General features: G+C 36.5%; 1 non-coding gene across 1 annotated transcript; it reads left to right on the top strand.

The window, feature by feature from the left end:
• Positions 1 to 6,707: 6,707 nt before the first annotated feature.
• On the top strand, positions 6,708 to 6,814 carry LOC114086980 (U6 spliceosomal RNA). The gene has a single exon (XR_003581715.1). It is a non-coding gene; the product is annotated as a U6 spliceosomal RNA (small nuclear RNA).
• Positions 6,815 to 20,001: the final 13,187 nt, after the last annotated feature.

Genomic DNA, 20,001 nt, shown 5'->3' on the forward strand with positions numbered 1-20,001 from the left:
AATTCTTTTTAAACAATTTTATAACAATTTTTACAGACTATAATTGCATGTAACATAATCTGAAGTAAATGCAACATTGGATTAAAATCTCTATTATTCAAAAATAAAAATATGCCATAAAAAGTTATAAAAGCTTGATTAAAAAGAATTATTGGGATAAAATATCATCAATAATGCAGACAATGTTAATTTTCTGCCACTGATACAAAATACCTAAGAAAATCCACTTAATAAAGGAAAAAGTTTATTTTGGCCCTCAGTTTCAGAGGTTTCCGTCAATGGTTACTTGGCCCTGTTACTTTGGGCCTGTGGTAACTCATGGCAGGGGCCCATGGTGGATGAGGCTGGTTACCTCATGATAGCTTGGAAACAAGAAAAGACAGAGAGGAAGAGACCAGTGTCCCAATATCCTCTTCAAGGCCACCTCCCCCATGACCTCACCTTCTTTCAAGACATCTCACCCCACAAAGTTCCACAATCTTAGGCAGGGGCCAAGCCTTCAACACATTTGTCTGTGAGGGACACTCAAGAATCAACATGTAGCACAGACATGAAGTAATAAAATACACCAGTAATTCATTATAAATCAAAGAATTGTTCATGACTATATAAAGGAGAGGGAAAGGAATTCCTTAGGAATGAGAATTAAGATAACAACATAATTAAGATATAGCAAAATAAAATTTCTAATTATATGAAGAGAGATACAGTTGCACAATTGAATCAATCAGAAATTATTTGCGGTCTGAAACAAAAACATCAAAATCACTCTAATAGATTGAACTAATATGCCAAGAGAAACTTCAAATCACAACAAACAGACAAGTAAAAGAGTGGAAGTAAGCTGAAAAATATGACTATGAATCATAGAATTAAATAAAATAGATTTTCCTTTTTTTCTAGCAAGAGTTATTATGGGGATTTTGGTGGGAAAAAAATTATAACCAGCAAAACAAATAAAGGGAAAAAATGGCCTAAAGTTAGTGTCCACTGAGCTATGTATTAGTTACAATTTGCTGGAAAACAAAGAATAATGGCATGCTTAAAAATATAGATTAGTTTAAAATGCTTTTAAATCACTGTGGGAAAATCTATTGCAATCAGAACAATATATATAAAAATCTTACAAACAATAAATTCCCTCAAAAAAATACATTTTAAAAATTTAGCTCACAAGTGTACAAAATGATTTAAATATTTGGCTTTTTTTGCCCCCTGCCCCACTTCCCCTGCTAACAAAAGATAGCAATTAGACTCAACTTCCAACATTAGGAAGGCTCTTCCAAAATAGAAATATAAAAAGAAATGAGAATGACATTTTTACACTTGGCAATCCAACATTTATTAAATACCTGTGATCTGGGAAAATTTATGCTGTGCAGATATAATAAGTGTTAAATTAGCAAGTATATGCTAATGGATTTCAATGTGCCAGGTACCACATTAAACACTTAATATTCATTATCTTATTAAATTTTATTTTAAAAAGACAAAGAAGAAAACCTACAAGGTCATTATCATGCCCGGAGGCAAGGACAGGGATGCAGAGCTAGGGATGGAGCCTGGGATGTCTGATTACAAGGCATAAACTCTTCAGTGTTACTGCCAAAGAGGACTTTGAGTCATTCCTAGAGGAGTCATAAAGAAGTGCTGAAAATGTATAATAAAGTGCAGTCCCTTGAGGACATTAAAGAAAATCCTCATCATTTGTTTATTCATTCAACCAATATTTGAGTGACTACTCAACAAAGGCTCTGTCCTAGGCACTGAGGATCCAGCAGTCCTCATGGGATGTACATTCACTTGAAGAAATACACGATAAAAAAGTGAACAACTTTAGTTTGTGATACAAAGAAGAAATGGCACTTTCCAAGAGACCTTTCTATGAGGAGATGGCATCTGGATGGAGAACTAAATCTTTGTGATGAGACGATAACTGCCCTGTAAAAGACCCAGCAAAGCTTTCTAGGCAGAGGGAAAGCAGGTATAAAACTCTAAGTCCAAACAGCATTTGTACATTCCAAGTCCCAGGGAAAGGGAGAGTGAAGTCAAATATAAGGTCAGGAAGTGTGTAAATCAGATTACACAGGACCTTGTATATGATTAAGATTGCTTTTTCTATGTCTTTTTATTGAAAATAATTTCAAACTTGAAAGAATAATAGTACAAAGATAGCTCGTATTTCCTTTATCCAATTTGTCTATTGTTAATGTTTTACCCCATCTATTTTTATCACTCAAGCTCCCTGTATATGAATGTGTGTCTTTGAGCACATGGATGCATGTTTTAACCATGTGAAAGAAATTTGTATGCATCATAACCTTTTGCCCCTAAACATTTTGATGCATATTTCCTGAATAACCACACTATAGTAATGAGCTTCAGGAAATTAAGCCTTAATTCAGTACTTTTATCTAATCTCCCTTCCATGGTCCAATTTTATCAATTGATCTAACAGTGACTTTCATGATCTCTTTATCCTTTTCAGAATCTAGTATAGAATCAGGTGTCTCATTTAGTTAGCAAGTCTCAAAAAAAATAAGTTATTCATATTTGAGTTTGTCTTATGGTTCCTTCATGATCAACTTCAAGTAACAGATCCCAATCAAAATTCTGTGAGTGACACTGTGCCTTATCAGAATAGTACATTGAGAGGAAGAGTTCCAATGTCTATCTGTCCCTCATTGGTAGTGTTAATTTGATCACACAAAGTGCTATCTGAATCTTGACAGTAAAGTTATATATATTTTTTTTTTGCAACAAATAAACAATCTGGTGAAGCTCGTGCAAAAATCCTGCTCCTCATCAAAATGTTCCTCTAGATTTAGCATCCATTAATGAGTCTTGCCTAAACCAATCTCAATTGTGATGATTGCAAAATACTGATTTACAACTGCAGTATTCTTTCCACATTACCAGGGGTCCTTTGCATTCTGTAAAGCAGGCGTCCTCATTTCTCTCCCATTTATGTATGTATAATTTATCTATCTATCATCAGTATGGGTTCATAGATTTGCATTTTCCCAATCATGTATAAGTCATTAATGTTTTTAATTATTTCAAGGCTGAAATGTTCCCTGTCTTGGCAAGCAGGAGCCCCTTCAAGCTCATTCAGATAGCATCATCATATGATCTTATCTCTTGGGGCATTTCTTCATGCTTTCTAGCATAAGGCTGACTAATAGAACTTTCTGCAATAATGGAAATGTTCCACACCTGTGCTGTATGATACTGTGGCTATTGACCATTAAAATACAACTAGTGCAACTAAGGAATTGACTTATTAAGTTTAAATTAGTGTAATTTTAAATTGCCATAGGAGGTTAGTTGCTTCAATACTAGCCCCCACATTAATCTGGCAAAATAAGATGTTCTAGGATCATCTGTTACTTTCCTTGTCTCAGCCCCAGAATCAGCAATTTCTCCCAAGAGCTCTAGTTCCTTTCAGCAGAAAATCATCTTAGAGACCAAGATCTGCTACTAGCACATTTTTGCTACTGAATTTTTTTCAACACACAGTTAGGAAATACATGCATATGTGTGTGTGTGTGTGTGTGTGTGTGTGTGTGTGTATATATATATATATATATATATATATATATACCTATATTACACATACATTGATACATATATATTTAAACTTGTGTATATATGCAAGCACATATACTAATATATATTTTAGGATCATGTATTCATACCAATGATCTAGTTTCAGTCCATATCCACAGAGATCTTCCTCTCCTTCCCACGTTTTACTTTTCTGCATCTCTTCTTCCTTTGTGTACCCTAGCTCCCAACAATATTAATTCATTTATTCATATATTCAAATCTATATACATTAAAAGTAGTTTTGTAATTGTTTTACCCACATGACCATAAAAATGAGTCCTACTAAAATGAGCTAAAAATTTGTTTGCACTTCTCTCACTGCCTTTTCCCTAACCATCCAAGCAAGACAGAGGTAATATGATTTTCATAAAATTTAAATTATTCAAAAATTTATACCCAGATATGTATTGCTCCATCTCCTATCCTTTCCACCCTTTCCCCCCTCCCTCATCATCTCATACAGGTAACCAACTTCATATAGTTTTATGGTTTAAATTTCTGCTAATTCATTTTATAAAGAAAAACAGGTATGTGTATATTTCTGTATTTCTTCTTATTTCACACACACACACAAAAAAAAAAATAGCATGGCCTGTGTGCTTTTTGTATTTTTTAATAAGGAGATTAATTTTTATCACGTGTGTAATAAGAAGCCATTTAAGAGTTTTAAGTTAAAGAGTGATGGAAACTATGTTCCTGAAAAAAGAAATCACATTACCTTCTATATAGGAAGCATTGGGAGAAGCAGGGAGCCTCTTTGGAAGTCTGTGGACTTTATTCAGGTCAGAGATGATAAAGATGAAAACTAATGTGAAGAATTATATCACCCAGTAGTACCAGAGCTGAAAGATCTTGAAAGAAAGTCATATATTGGGTTTAAGGTGCCTCTTAAGAATGCAAGTGTATGTATCACAAAAGGGATGTGTAAAGATTAGAAGTGATAAAAAAAATCGTAAGTAATTAATAGAGATAGCCAATATTTAAAACCATGGGGTAAGACCACATAGGGAGAAACTATATAAAGGAGAAAGAAGAGACCTAAGGATTTATCCCCATTCACTCCAACATTTAGAGATTGAATGAAAAGGGAAAACCAGCCAAAGAAATGAGAACAACTATTCAGTAATATAGGAGAAGACCAAGAGTCTGATATCCTGGAGCCACGCCAAAATTGCTTTTAATAAGTAATGAACACATGCTGTGCTATGGTTATTATTTGGCATTAATTTTATATTATACAGTAGTGGTATTTAAAATTATACATTGTAACAATAGAACCTTACATTTCATACTTTGTACTCTTTAATGAAGTTTCAGACACTACATCTCTTGTGGTTCTTACTGTCACACTGAACAGGGTAAGAACAAAATTGGCAGGGGGGGCTATAAAATAAAGAATTACAGCCTCTATTCTGATGTTGCACAATAAGTCAGTGACAGACTGGTGTTTATTTTGACCCCTGATTCATAATGTGAAGTACAGAGACTTAAAACAACTATCCTTGAGAAGAGCAACGCTTTTTGGATACAACAGAGCATAATGTTTACAAACATGGATTTAACAGCAACAATTAAAAGTAAATATTTATTGAGCAATTCAAAAATTACAGGGGAAATGGCAGAATCAGGATGAATCACAGTGTCGTTAGTACAGGAGTCAGTGACTTTTCAATGTTAAGGCCTATGGCTTAGTACTTTTGTGCTGCTATAACAAAACACCTGAGACTGACTCATCTATAAAGAACAGAAATTAGTTTATCACAGTTCTGGAGGCCAGGAAGTCAAAGATTACAGCATTAGCAGGCCCAGCTGTGGTGAAGGTTTTCTCTACTTTCAGGATAGTACCTTAAGTACTGCATTCCCTGGACGGGAAGAGAATTGTAACTGAACAGGACAGAAGACAGAAGAGCAAAAGGGCTGACTGCTGCTTGGAACCTCTTTTAGAAAGGACTTTAATCCCACTCCCAAGGAAGGAGCCCTCGTGACCTAATCACCTCCTAAAGTCTGCAACAGTTCATACTATGATAATGGCCATAAAGTTTCAACACACAAATTGTGGAGGGGACACATTCAAACCAAAGCAGTCCAGAGAGTCAGTATTATAGGCTTTGCATGCCACATGGTCAACTCTGCAGCTGCAGGCAATACATGTCTGTGAGCATGCTGTTACAAAAAAAAATTATAAAAACAGGCAGAGATTGGAAGGGAGGGTTGTTATACTGTGATTCAGCTAGCAGACTATAGCTTGACAGACCCTTGTAAAACATCTCAGAGGTGAGGACACAAGTTATCTCTGAAAACAGTAGAGCAGTGAGTCTAGAAACAGGATTAAAGTATATAAAAGAAGCAGCTAAGACCCCTATTCCTCTTTCCCATCCACTTCACTGTAGCCAAGTGAAGGCCTCCCCCTTGCTAAAAGACTGAAAGATTAATATCTGGGAAGCAAGGGATGCTGGGCTCACAGATAAATGTGGTTGTGAGATGTACTGATTAAAACAGAGAAATTGATTTTTTAAAAACCTCCAGCACTAGTCCCATTCAAATGGCAGAACCTGGCAAACAGGCTTAGAATCTCTGGGTAGAAGATGAGTGAATTCCTCTATGGAGGGACTTATCAACCTTAGAGAAAATAACTGAAGGCACCAAGGGCACATAGTTCTCAACAAATGGCCCAATCAGAACTTCCTACCATACAGCCTAGCGGTTTACATCCCCCACCCAAATATAGTTTTCAGTCTGTTTTTTATTACTTCTGTCTTAAAAAGAAAAAAAAAACTCAACCTTTGTGAAAGACAACAATCAAAATTAATCTAAAGTAAAACTTTCTCTTCTACAAAAGAAACTCTAAGGAACAGAGCAGGTAGTCAAGAAGGAAAGTTTTCAAAATAACAATCAATTCAGAAGAGAAGGGAGGACATTGCATCCATGAAATAAAAATACGAAGCTAAAAAACAAAGAGCCATCAGAGAAAAAAATAGCTCTGAAAATTTAAAAATACAATAGCAAGATGAAGAATTCGACAGAAGGGTTGTAAAATAAAGTTGAGAAAATCTACCAGAAACTAGAACAAGAAAATAAGAATGAAAAACAACAATAAAGTGCTCGCTTCGGCAGTACATATACTAAAATTGGAATGATACAGAGAAGATTAGCATGGCCCCTGCGCAAGGATGATATGCAAATTCGTGAAGCACTCCATATTTTTGGAAAGCAGTATGGAGATTCCTTGGAAAGCTGGGAATGGAACCACCATTTGACCCAGCTATTCCTCTTCTTGGACTATTCCCCAAAGACCTTAAAAGAGCGTACTACAGGGATACAGCTACATCGATGTTCATAGCAACACAATTCACAATAGCTAGACTGTGGAACCAACCCAGATGCCCTTCAATAGATGAATGGATAAAAAAAATGTGGCATTTATACACAATGGAGTATTACTCAGCACTAAAAAATGACAAAATCATGGCATTTGCAGGGAAATGGATGGCATTAGAGCAGATTATGCTAAGTGAAGCTAGCCAATCCCTTAAAAACGAATGCCAAATGTCTTCTTTGATATAAGGAGGGCAACTAAGAACAGAGCAGGGAGGAAGAGCATGAGAAGAAGATTACCATTAAACAGGGATGAGAGGTGGGAGGGAAAGGGAGAGAGAAGGGAAATTGCATGGAAATGGAAGGAGACCCTCATTGTTATACAAAATTACATATAAGAGGAAGTGAGGGGAAAGGGAAAAAAACAAAGGAGAGAAATGAATTACAGTAGATGGGGTAGAGAGAGAAGATGGGAGGAGAGGGGAGGGGAGGGGGGATAGTAGAGGATAGGAAGGGCAGCAGAATTCAACAGACACTAGTAGGGCAGTATGTAAAAACGTGGATGTGTAACCGATGTGATTCTGCAATATGTATACGGGGTAAAAACGGGAGTTCATAACCCACTTGAATCAAATGTATGAAATATGATATGTCAAGAGCTTTGTAATGTTTTGAACAACTAATAATAAAAAAACAATAAAATTAGAAAGTTGCCTGAGGAGGGGTAGGGGTATCTGACATCTAAATATTAGTCATTCTAATCAGAGAAAACAGAATTTGCTGTCTTCTATAGCTTTAGGATGATTTTATGAAACATCCCAATTTTTGAGAGAGTAACTTATAAATTCATCACTTTTCTGTTGAGGAGAAACTCCAGACAAGCCAAAAAGATCATTCATATGACCTATGATTCCCCCCGACCGACATTTAGATTAATTATTCAACCCAGAGAGGCACTAACAAATTAGTTTTCCCTTTTCCAAGTCATGCAAAATTGTTTCAGTAATCTCAACACAATTCATATATATTTTCTCTACTATTTTTACCAAAAGATTCCATCAAGTATTGTCTTCTATACTTGAGCATCCCTAGAACTCAATCCCTCCAGTCATAAAACTCCAGCCTCCTAGAAGGTAGAGGAAGGACTTTACCCAACTTCCATGACTGGGACAGGGATCCAGGGTCCTAGCTACATCTTTTACACTTTTCCAGCCTATCACCTGTTCTCAGATTCATTGCTCCACCACTTTTAGATTTCTGACAACTTCAACCCTATAACTTTCTAATGTGCTGTGTTTGAACTAGACATTAGACATTTTAGATATTTGTGAACAAATGACAAATTTCTGTGAACAAGTGGCAAATCCCTCTGACCAATTAATTTCCAAGAGTTTTCCCAAAAAGTTGCTATACAAAAATGCAAAAGGACTACAGTTATAAACACTTACAAAAAACAAACTTCTTTGTATGAAGAAAGGAAACTTACTTTTTTTCTCTGTTATGGAGTCTTCTGGTATAAAGCCTAGTTCAAGAGCAAATATATATCCATGAAAGTCCATTACTCTCTTCAGCTTTGAAATTGTCATAGACCTCCAGATACTTGACACACTCTCCTACACAAGCCTGGTGTTACAGTCTTCAAACTGAAAGGTGCCCAAATAAGCCCACCAACTCTTCCCCTGTAGACAACTTCTGCAACCAGATCACATCTTTAGAATGCAAGATTCACTTTTAATAAGTAAACAAAGAGGTAAGTAGGAGTAGCAGTAGCAGTATTTTAATCATTTATTTGGTTTTTAACAAGTAGTCATGATTTACAGGTATAGATTATTTTAGTTCTAATTTTACAATAATAGAGACATTTTAACTAGTCAATGAACACTGACACATGAACTCAAATTGAACACATGTGCCAATTAAAAATTCAATAGTCATTTGTAACAGCCTGACTATTTTTTATTATTTTGAACATGAAATTCAGGGAAACACAAAAAATCTTATAAAATTACCCAGGTTGTGGCATTCCTTGGTCTGGGGATGACTTCTCCATTACATTGCATGTTTGCAAGCTGAGTAAGCATTGTTTTTCTTTTCAAGACAAAAACAAACAGCAAAGACAATTTTATTTACAGTCAGAAAGTCAAATATTGAATGGCACCAGAATCAATGTGCATATCTTGTCAACCCCATAGCTGAGACAGGCTTTTTGTGCAACTAAATCAAAATCGAGTGACCTTGTAGCAAAGAGATGGATGTCTCAAATGCCAAGAGATAAGAGAAGCCTCAATAAAAAGAAACAGAGGCAAAAACAAACAAGCAAAAGGTCATAAAGATAAGATTTTGTATCTTTGATAGCAAGGTCAAAAGACAAGAACACCCCAATACACTGTATTAGATAATTTGCATTAGATGATTTGCTTAATAAAAAACAGAACTGACCTTGGGTAAGTAAGTGAGAGTAAATTCTCTAAGATGATAAGACTCACCCTGAGAGTTCAGAGCCAGAGTTCAAGGAGCCCATGATATTGCACATCTCAAACAATGCAGTGTTTTCTCCAGTCATTGAATAGGTTTCTATGATCTTTTTGAGACCCCCATGGTAACTCCTAGGAAGACTCAGATAAAGTTCTGCTTTAAAAAGTCAATTTTGCTTACAAAATTTTACAAGGGATTCATCTTATTTATTTATTTATTTGTTCTAATCAGTTATACATGATAGCAGAATGTTCTTTGATTCATTGTACACAAATGGAGCACAATTTTTCACTTCTCTGGTTGTACACAAAGTGGGGTCACACCATTTACATAATGTACCTAAGGTAATGATGTCCATCTCATTCCACCATCTTTCCTAGCCCCATGCCTCCTCCCCACCTCTCCCTCCCCTTTGGCCCATCCAAAGTTCCTCCATCTTTTAGAAGAACTTAATTCTCAATAAAAGATATTATAAACATTCAAAAGGAAATATCCCAAAGTTTCATTAGTCAATTTATAATTCTCATTGGTGAAAAATAACAGCTACATTGTCATATTTGCAAGGGTCTTATGTATCTGTTTATGTCAGTATTTTAGTTAGAAGTTATCAATTAACAAGAAAGGGTTTAATGGTCTCATCTGTCCTAGAGACTAGAAGGAAATACTGTGTGTGTGTGTTCGTGTGTGTGTATGTGTGTGTATGTGTGTGTTCACAGTTTATCTTGAATGAGTTTTAATATGCTTAGAAAACAATGGCAGCAGGGTGAGATTTCTATTTTTCTTCCTTATGCTTCTATGACCTAATTGCACTTTCTTCTTAAAGTATTTCATATGTAAAGTTCACATTATAACTCATACCATACAGAGCCTTACTTGAATGCTAAGTCTGTATTAGGGGTTATTCTAAACATTGGAAATACAGTGATTAAGAAGACATAACAATTGCCTGCCCTCACCTTTGACGAAATCATACTTTACTCATTACAACATACCTCAAAGCATCTTACTCAGCACTTCGACATGCTCATAGCATGTGCCAAAGAAATAAATGTTTGTTGAGTTGAATTGATTTTTTATTAGAAGTTGACTTATAAATTAAATAATGTAGCAATGTCATATGTAAATGGATATTTGGTACAATTATTATATCAACCAAATATGAGTTCGTTAAAACCCATTATCTATCCATCTTTTTCTCTCTCTCTCTCTCACATGCACACACAAACACTAAAGTTAATGTTAGTCAGAAGTAATTAGCCAAATTAATATTTAAATACTAAAACATTAGTATCTAGTGATACTGCTAGAAACTTAATACTTTTCAATCATTTTCATGTCTGAGTCATTAAAATTAAAATTTCTTCTATGTTTATCTATAGATACTTGAAGTCATCCTTTTAAATTAGAGATAAATTGTCCCATATGGCTTCCATATAGTACAGTTTAACAAGTCTTTTTTTTTTTTTTTTTTTGCATCCAAATCTGGCTCACAGTATTTTTTATTTTCTCTTTAACTAAAATGTATAGGTTTCTTCCTAAATCAGCCAAAATTTGTCAAGCATTGGCAAGAACTATCTTTCCAAAAAGTCTAGCATACCACCTGACATGGAGCAAAATCTAGCCAATGGCTATTACATTGCACCAAATCCTTTGCTTTGACTAGGAAGCTTGTGATCACACAACACAGCAACTGATTTCCTCTGAGGCTTTTTTTTTCTTCAGAATTTGACTTCATAACAGTGACATGAGCAAGATGGTGAGTGGAAGATCCCACAAACAGCAATAATTGGACAGCTATCCACAAATGAAAATGGCCATAGAAGAACTCATATAAGAATCTGCAGTTACACAGTGGGAGAAATCCAAAAATAACCACACACAAATACAGGGAAAACAGTTTCATTTTGCTGCATTATCCTGTCCCCAGGCTAGCACTCCTCAGCACAGAGAGGCAGAATTCTCTGAAGACCACTGGGAACAAAAAAGAATGGTGGCTATCTGTACCTTCGGCCTTTTCTACTAAGGACCTCAAAAGCCTTTTCTACTGAGGACCTCAAAAACCCTTGCCACATGCAACTCCTGCAGCATCCACTGTAAAGTACCCCAAGTGTTTTCTGTCACAGACCCCAGCAGCCTGTTCCACGGAGGACCCCAATAGTTATCCCCATTGAGGAAACCAACAACAAGCACAAAGAAAGCAAATCACCACAGCCTCCTCTTGTCTCACACGCTGCAAGCCCAGCTCTTGAGCTGTGCATGCACAAACAACTGCCCCCAATTCTCATCACCAGGTCCCACCATCATCCTCACTTCTGCAAGTGGCCTCTGTAGCCACAAGTATGCCTACCTGCATACCAAACACTCCACTCCTTATGGCTATGCAATGTTTAATTAAAATCTATTTTGTCTTTGTCTAATGTAAACACTACTATCCCTGCTTTCTTTTGATTTCCATTTGCAGGAAATATCTTCTTCTATTCTAGGGAGTTTTATATTTCATATTTTACAACTTACTCTTTAATCTGTTTGTCCTTCTCCCATGTGTATTCTTAGTGGCTTTATCAAAAATTATTGGACCATGTATGCATGGGTTTATTTCTGGACTTTCTACTCTGTTGCATTAGTTTATGCATCTGTTTTTATGCCAATGTCACTTTGTTTTGAATCCTTTAACTTTGCAATATAACGCAAAAGTTTGTAATCAGGAAATGTATTACCTCCATTTTGTTGTTTAAAGATTGTTCCATTTGAGGTCTTTTGTGGATTCCATATATATGTTAGGATTATTTTCCAATCTCTGTTAAAAATTGTCATTAAAGGCAATTATCAAGAATACAAAAAATAATTAATGCTGGCAAAGATGTGGGGGGAAAGGTACACTCATACTTCATTGGTAGGACTGCACATTACAACCACTCTGGAAAGCAGTATGGAGAATCCTTAAAAACTGGGAATGAAACCACCATGTGATCCAGCTATCTCACTCCTTGGGATTAACTTCTAATTACTGGTAATTTGTACAGTATTTTTTCATGTATGTTCATCAGGGATAGTGGCCTAAAATTCTGTTTTCTTGTAGTGTCCTTGTATGGCTTTCATATCAGGGTAATGCTAGTTTCATAAAATAAGTTTGGAAGTGTTCCCTCCTCTTCTATTTCTTAGAAGTTTGAGAAAGATTGATATTAATTCTTCTTTAAATGTTTAGTAGAGTTCAGGATTGGAAACATCATTTTCTGGGCTCTTTTTGATTACTGATTCAATCTTCTTGTTCCGATCTATTTACATTTTCTGTTTCTTCATTATTCAGCCTTGGTAGATTATAGGTTTTTAGTAATTTAGTCTTCTAGATTATCTAATTTGGGCATATAGTTGTTCATAATAGTCTCTTATAATTTTTTTTTCATTTCTCTGGTTGATGAAATTAGTTCATTTACATTTCTAATAACTATTGAGAAGTGAAGATTTATATATGCCATTTTGTTATTGTTTTCCAGTTGTTCTGTTTCTTTTGTTCTATTTTCCCTCTCTTGCTACCTTCTTTTGTGATTTGATGAGTTTCTGTGGTAGTATCCTATTTCATTTTCTTTGTCTTTTTTATATCTAATACAAGTTTTTCCTTTGTAGTTACTATGAGGTTTACATAAAATATCATTTTACTAATCTGTTTTTAGCTGATAACAATCTCATATAGAAGCTCTACACTTTTGCTCCTTCCCCCATTTTGTTTTTGATGTTATCATTCACACATATTAATACAGTATTGTAACTACAGTTATTTTCAGATTTTTCTATTTTAACCTTTATGCAAAAGGTACACATAAATTGCACATCACCATTACAGTATTTGAATATTCTGAATTTGAACATGTATTCCCCTTTACCAGTGAGTTTTATACTCTCATATGTTTTCACATTATTAATTAGTAGCCTTTAATTTCAGTTGAAAGAATTCCCTCTAGCCTTTCTGGTAAGGTAAATCTAGTGGTGATAAAGTCTTTCAGGTGTTTTGTTTTGTTTTGGTCTGGAAAATCTTTATTGCTCCCTCTCTTCCCAAGGATAGCTTTGATGGGTAAACTACTTGGTTTCAGGTTTGGTTTTTGTTTGTTTGTTTCTCTCTCTCAGCACTCAAGATATATCATTCCATTTTCTCCTCGCCTGCAATGTTTCTGCTGAGAAGTCTACTGATAAACTTATTGAAGTTCCCTTGTATATAATGAGCTTCTTTTCTTTTGCTGATTTCAAATTTCTCTCTTTGATATTTGAGAGCTTAATTAGAATGTGTATTGGTAAAATATTCTTAGTTGAATGTTATCAAAGATCTTTGAGCTTTACTTTCAAACTTTAATGTATCTGGATATTCACATCTTTTCCCAGGTTTAAAGCTTTTAGCCATTAAATCTTTAAGTAAGCTTTCTGTCCTTTTCTCTCTTTCTACTCCTTTTATCTTTTTTAATTTTTTATTTATTTTTTATGTTTGGCTTTGCAGTGCTGGGGATTGAACCCAGGGCCTCATGTATGCTAGGCAAGTGCCTTACTCCTGAGTTATATCCCCTGCCTTACCCTTCTCTACTCCTTTTAGAATTTCTATAATGTGAATGTTAGATCTTTTAGATCTTTTCATCCCATAAATTCTGTAGGCTTTCTCATTCCTTTTCACTCTTTTTTTTTTCATTTTTTTCCTCTGACTGGTTAAAATTAAGTTTAGATACATGCACAGTTCAGAGTCCATACTATAATGAAAGAGAGAAAGAGAAAGAGAGAGGAGTCAGATTCTTTAAATACAACAAGTTCAATTCAGGGAGCTAGTTTAAAGGGTGTTAGAAAGCTAATAACACAAAAATTGGAGTTTGAAGTAACTCCAGGAGGTAGCCACCATGCATAGAACTTTGAGGCTAAAAGGGGGGAAAGTATGCAAATATGGTACTTAGAAACTCAAAAGAAGTGCTGCTATGCAGCTAGAGTTCTGACCATCAAGTTGGTGCTCACAGATCATGCACAGCCCTCTATGCATAAGTAGGCCCTGCATAGCTGTCATTCAGCCTCTGAGAAGACATATCATCTATTGCTAAGAAACCTGAGGAGGGCACCAAAAGTTAGGCTCTCACAATTCTGAGGAAGGTGCTACTCTTGTGGTGCTTGGATGCCTGAATGGGCTCCTTGAACAATTGGTGCTCAGATCTCTGTTCATCTGATCCTTGGGCTTTTGTGAAGAGGAGGTTCAAAAGCCTGTGAATTGGAGCTCCTTGGTCTGTGGGTAGTTTCTAAGTATTCTGAAAAAGCACTACATATCTGGTGCTTAGGTTTTTGCAGCTGTTCCTTGACATACCAAAAACTATAAAGACTAGAATGGTCTACTGCCCTGTCTTCTCTTAAGGTCTTTAAGTGTTTGGATGAGGCCCATCCACACACTTAAAGTGGTTACTGCTACTTCAGGGATGCATATGAAATCTTGGAAAAGAATGAGCATACATTTTCCTTTTTTGCTGCCTTTCACTCTCCTGCCATCTCTTCCATTGGAGCCACAAGGGAGCCCTGAAAATGCAGTTTGAAGACAACCTGACATGACAGAGTTAAGGACAGCAAAATGGAATAAGTTTAAAATGCAATAAATAAATAGCTAGAAAATGTGTCACTGGAGGAAAAGATGAGAATTACTTCAAAATGTTGTCAAACAAATAAAGGTACTATAAAAGTACCTGGAACCAGGGATAAATTTTCAAATGAAGCTTCATCTGTCTTCAACTGAAGCTTATAGTTTATTTTTATGTTTATTTACACAATGTTGAATCTTACTATCTTAAGCTATTTAGAACTAAACTTGGCTAGGTCAGGCACTGAGTTGGCACCGCCCTCCCCCCAAAAAATGAGACACTTAGGACAGGTATATTTTGCTAAGGAAACAAGGAAAAAAAATCTTAGTCCTTGCCCATTTAATCAAGGCCTGCAATAGGATTACCTCAAGAGATTTGATTTGCATGATTTGTCCCATCACCCAGTGGGCTAAGCTAAATAGAAGAGACAAATTGGAGCCAATTTCACTAAGAACAGCTGTGTCTTATGGTTTTCTATTGCTAACCAACCAGACATAGCTTATTTACTTTCCATCACGGACCCTGAATTTGTTATGGCTCTTCTCTTTTATTTAGGCTTTCACTGTCCCTCCTTTGATCTTTGTGATGATTAATTTTGTATGTCACTTTAGCTAGGCCATGGTACCCATTCATTTGCTGTGAAAGTATGTTTTAAATGTAATTTACACAATGGATTTTGATTTAAACAGATTATCCTCCCATAATATGGATGGGCCTCATCCAAACACTTACAGACCTTAAGAGAAGACAGACTGGTTTTCTAAAGGGATTCTGCCTCTAAACTAAAACATGGAAACCCTGGCTAACCTCCAGACTACCAAATAAATTTTGGATTTGCCAGCCCCCAAATTCCAAGAGCTAAGTCTTTAAAGTAAATCAACTCGAGGGAGGGAACAGAGAGAGAAATTGAATAGAGATAAAGATCAAAAGATAGAGATATATAGATATTGATCTGCATATATAAAGCATCCTAACACATCCCACAAAAATCCCTCACTTCCCCCTGCCCTCCTTTCCAAATTAATTCAAATAATCTCCGGTTCCTGCCATTTGGGGCTTCCAATTATAATTTTGAACACAATTTTTGAGAAAGCCCATGCTAATTATATCGTCAATCTCATCTATATACTCCCAACACTTTCAAGATCTCCAGCAGCCCTGGGCCAGCCTCCTCTCCCCTCAAGTGACTGGTAACAGAAAGTCATTTGTTATTAGCTCCTGGTTCTTTGTCACCATGCCTAGGTCCTTCACATTCTAACTGGAATCACTTATTAGATTGCTGACAGCCTCTTCCCTGGTGTACACTCCACAGTTGGAGCCCAGGAGATCTGCTTGAAAAGCAACAATGTTGTTGAAAGGAGGGGATTGGGTCTCACATTGAAACCAGGCAGAGTGAGGGTCTTTGTAACGAGTTTCTCCTGCTACCCCACCGTGTGATCCCAAAGCTTTAGGGATAAGCCTGTCATGGAGAAAGGAACTGTGGCTTTATATGTATATTTTAATGTAACTCAAAAAGTGAAAGATTAAATACTGCTCACATGATGAAGCACCCAGCTGCTAAATTATTTTTTACTTTTCCCTAGAAAGGAAAACAAGCCGTGGGTGTTTTCAGACTGATTACAAAGGTTTTGCTCTGGATTTTATTGAAGCAGATGCATTTGACTGCTTTTTTTCTGTGTGGCTAAAAGCCATGCTCACCCAAATCACTCATATCTTCCTGTCATTCTAATTGCTCCACAATTCACTTTGAGACACTCTTAACAGCTTTCCTTTCTATTTTGAAATATTGTGGAGAGTTAAGGCTGATGTTCAAGCATGCAGCCTTCCCTACAAATTCTCAGTGCCCAGACTGTGAAAGCTAAATATTTACTGAACCTCTTCTCTCCAAGGTCATCAGAGACCTTTACAAACCAAATCCAGTGACCTTTTATCTGTCCTTATTCTATTTGACCTCTTCTATTCATTCAAAAAAAAAAAAACATTTATTGAAGCTTACTGGGTATCTGGTTCTATCTAGACACCAAGGACAAAGAAATCAACAAGATACAGTTTCTACTTCAAAATGGAGTGACATAAAGAGGAAAAGATAAGTAAATATTAAAATACACTGTGATGGTTCCATAAGAACTTGTGAATTACAGGTATTATCAAGAAGCACATAGAAAAGTTACCTTATTCAGCTGGGATTTTCTGCTTCCTGGAAGACAGAGCAGGAAGTAAAATCATAAAGCATAATTAGAAATTAACTCATTGAATGACTCAGAAGAAGAAACCACTTGTGTGAAGTAGCAAGGCATGAGAGGTCAGGAAGCATTTCAAGAAATGCCCGAATGACTAGAGGAAAGCAAGTGTACAGGGACTGGGTAGATATGAAGCAGGACAGAATGGGACAGGGGGACAGCCCAAAGGAGCACTCTGAGACCAACATGGAGATCAACTGCTTGATATGAGGGGTAAAAAAAGCAGGCACGTTCTTTAATAAGTTATTGGAATAGTACATGTGAGACATGGTAAGAACCTGAATGAAGCATTTACTGTGGGGATGGAGCAGGACATGGAAAGGAATGTTTAGAGGTTCAGAATGAGAGGTTTAGAGACCCAAATGTAGGAAGCAAAGGGTGAGTGATGAGGGAAGTAAAAGTCTGAAGTCTCAATGAGAAAGTGGCTGAATCTTCCTACCTTTAAATGAGATTCACACACAAAAGAAGAAAATATTAGCTGATAAATGGGTTTGGTATGTTGACCTTAAGGAGCCCGCAGACCAACCAGATACAAGATTTTGTCCATAATATAGATTTTAGAAAGCAATGCATGCTTAACAATTAAAAGATTAAGTATGGTTGAAATCACTCAGATCACTCAGTGTAGAACAACCTGAAGACACAGTGACATTTAAAAGGAGTGGCATTTCATAGAGGCACAAAGCGTGATGAGCCTATAAAATAGAGCAGTCAAGAGAAGAAAAACCAAGGGACAGCAGTTTCAGAGAAGCATTTAAATTGTTGACCACCCGGGAGAGGGTGGTCGGGGTAAAAGCTAGCAGAACATGGGTAATGGAGGGAATTTTTTCAAATTTTGCAAAAGTGCTTTATTCTTCTGCCTTCTGAGTACACTATATTCACATTAGGCACCCATCTGCCTATGAGAAGATTAGATTGGTTATATAAGAAATGTAAAGAAATAAACAAAGTGAAAGTCATTTTTTACTCCCTATATCCAAATTGGATAGGAGGCAAGACAATATACCTTGCTCACCAGAATGCTACCTTAGGATAGAGTATTTTACTTGTCTGGACTCCTTCTTCAGCTTGTCAGCAACTGAAGCTGATGGGCTTAGAATACAGGGTTTACTAATGTGGAGGGGTGTCTCATATTACTGCCAACAGCCCAAGATAACTCCATACAGAGGAGATACAAAAAAGAAGAAATTTTAAAAAGATATGGGGCTATTTCTGGCCTAGGGGGAAGTGGGAAGAAAAGATTGGAAGCTGTTAAATTTGTGTCCACTCCTTTTCTGTCCATCGACTTAAGGAGATGTATGTCATGTAAATGAAGATAAAAATCAGTGTCAAAGATAAAAGCCATAGCCCTCTACTCCTCACGGAAGACTGGGAAAATTGGTTGTCGGCTCCCTACAAACGTAACAAGCCATAATGAAAGCACAGCTTCTTGGCTGTGCGGTGTACCCAAAGAAAAGGTTGTGAGGTTAAGCTTTCCCAACCTCCCCAGTTCCTGCATGTGTGCAGCCAAGGCAGTGGGACTGCCAAGGAGCCTGCTGGGCAGACGCGGTGACCTCACAGAGGAAGCTTGGTGGACACCAGGGCAGCAGGCTGGACCAAGGCCATGGCAGTCATTCAGGAGTGAGGTGAGATGAGGTCAGCCAAGAGCCCTGCTGAGTGAAAGCAAATAGAGTGACATGAGCAGAGAGGGTACATAACAGAGCCAGCAGCAGCCGGTCAGCCAAGAGACACTGCCCCTGTCACCAGCAGGTAACAGCAGCATGCATCCCAAGACCTGCATGAGCCAGGAACCCTTCCCCAACACACTCCAAGACAGAGAAAGAATCAGGAGCTGAAGAAGACCATCTTTTTCCCAATAAAGAAACCAAAACAACCTTTCATATCATATTGGTCTTTTTTATCCCAGACAACACATTGAGTCAATTTGTTTTCCAGCTACCCCATAGAGAAAAGAAGGAATTCATTGTAGTAAAGCAATTTATTATTTTTTCTTCACCTTAGAATGTCAGGCACAATTAACAACCCTGTCACACAGGTGAGATAATATTTATAAAATGAATATAAATTAAAATAATGTTAAATAGTAATAAAATATCAGATAAAATAAAACATAAAGTAATATAAAATATTAAAACATGAAAATTGCATCTTCCAAAGTATGTTCTGCAACAAATCAATTGTTCAGAATGTTGTCAGATGTTATACTGGGGGGTGGGGGACACGCTGTGGTCATTTAAATTGAGGAAATCAGTTTAAAAAAAACTAAACAAAAAATTTTTAATGAAAAGTATTCTGAGAGCACTTACTTTGCCTATGAAAATTCTGAATCTCCAATATAATAATATAATATGCCTCATTTACTGAATATATTGGTTTGCAAAACTTTATTTTTATAAAACACCTCTCAAAAACATTTTTGGAAGCATTTCTCACATTTAAAATTGGAAATATTTCCAAATCTTTAGAACAATTGGATCATGGTCCTTAGGCCATTGCTTCTCCTGTGCTGTGATTCCTCAGCGTGTGACTTAAGATACTGCCAAATGAGCACTGCCTAGTGGCACACGCCTGTAATCCCAGTTGCTCAAGCAGCTAAGGAAGGAAGATTGCAAGTTTGAGGCCAGCCTCACCAATTTATCAAGGCCAAAAGCAACTCAGCAAGACCCTGTCTCAAAATACACAAAATAAAAACTAAAAAAAAAAAAAAGTGTTAGGAATGTGGCTTAGTGGTTGTACACTCCGGGGTTCAAACAGGAAAGTACAGGGAAAGT

This window comes from Marmota flaviventris, chromosome 6 (assembly GCF_047511675.1).
Source record: "Marmota flaviventris isolate mMarFla1 chromosome 6, mMarFla1.hap1, whole genome shotgun sequence".
Lineage (NCBI taxonomy): Eukaryota > Metazoa > Chordata > Mammalia > Rodentia > Sciuridae > Marmota > Marmota flaviventris.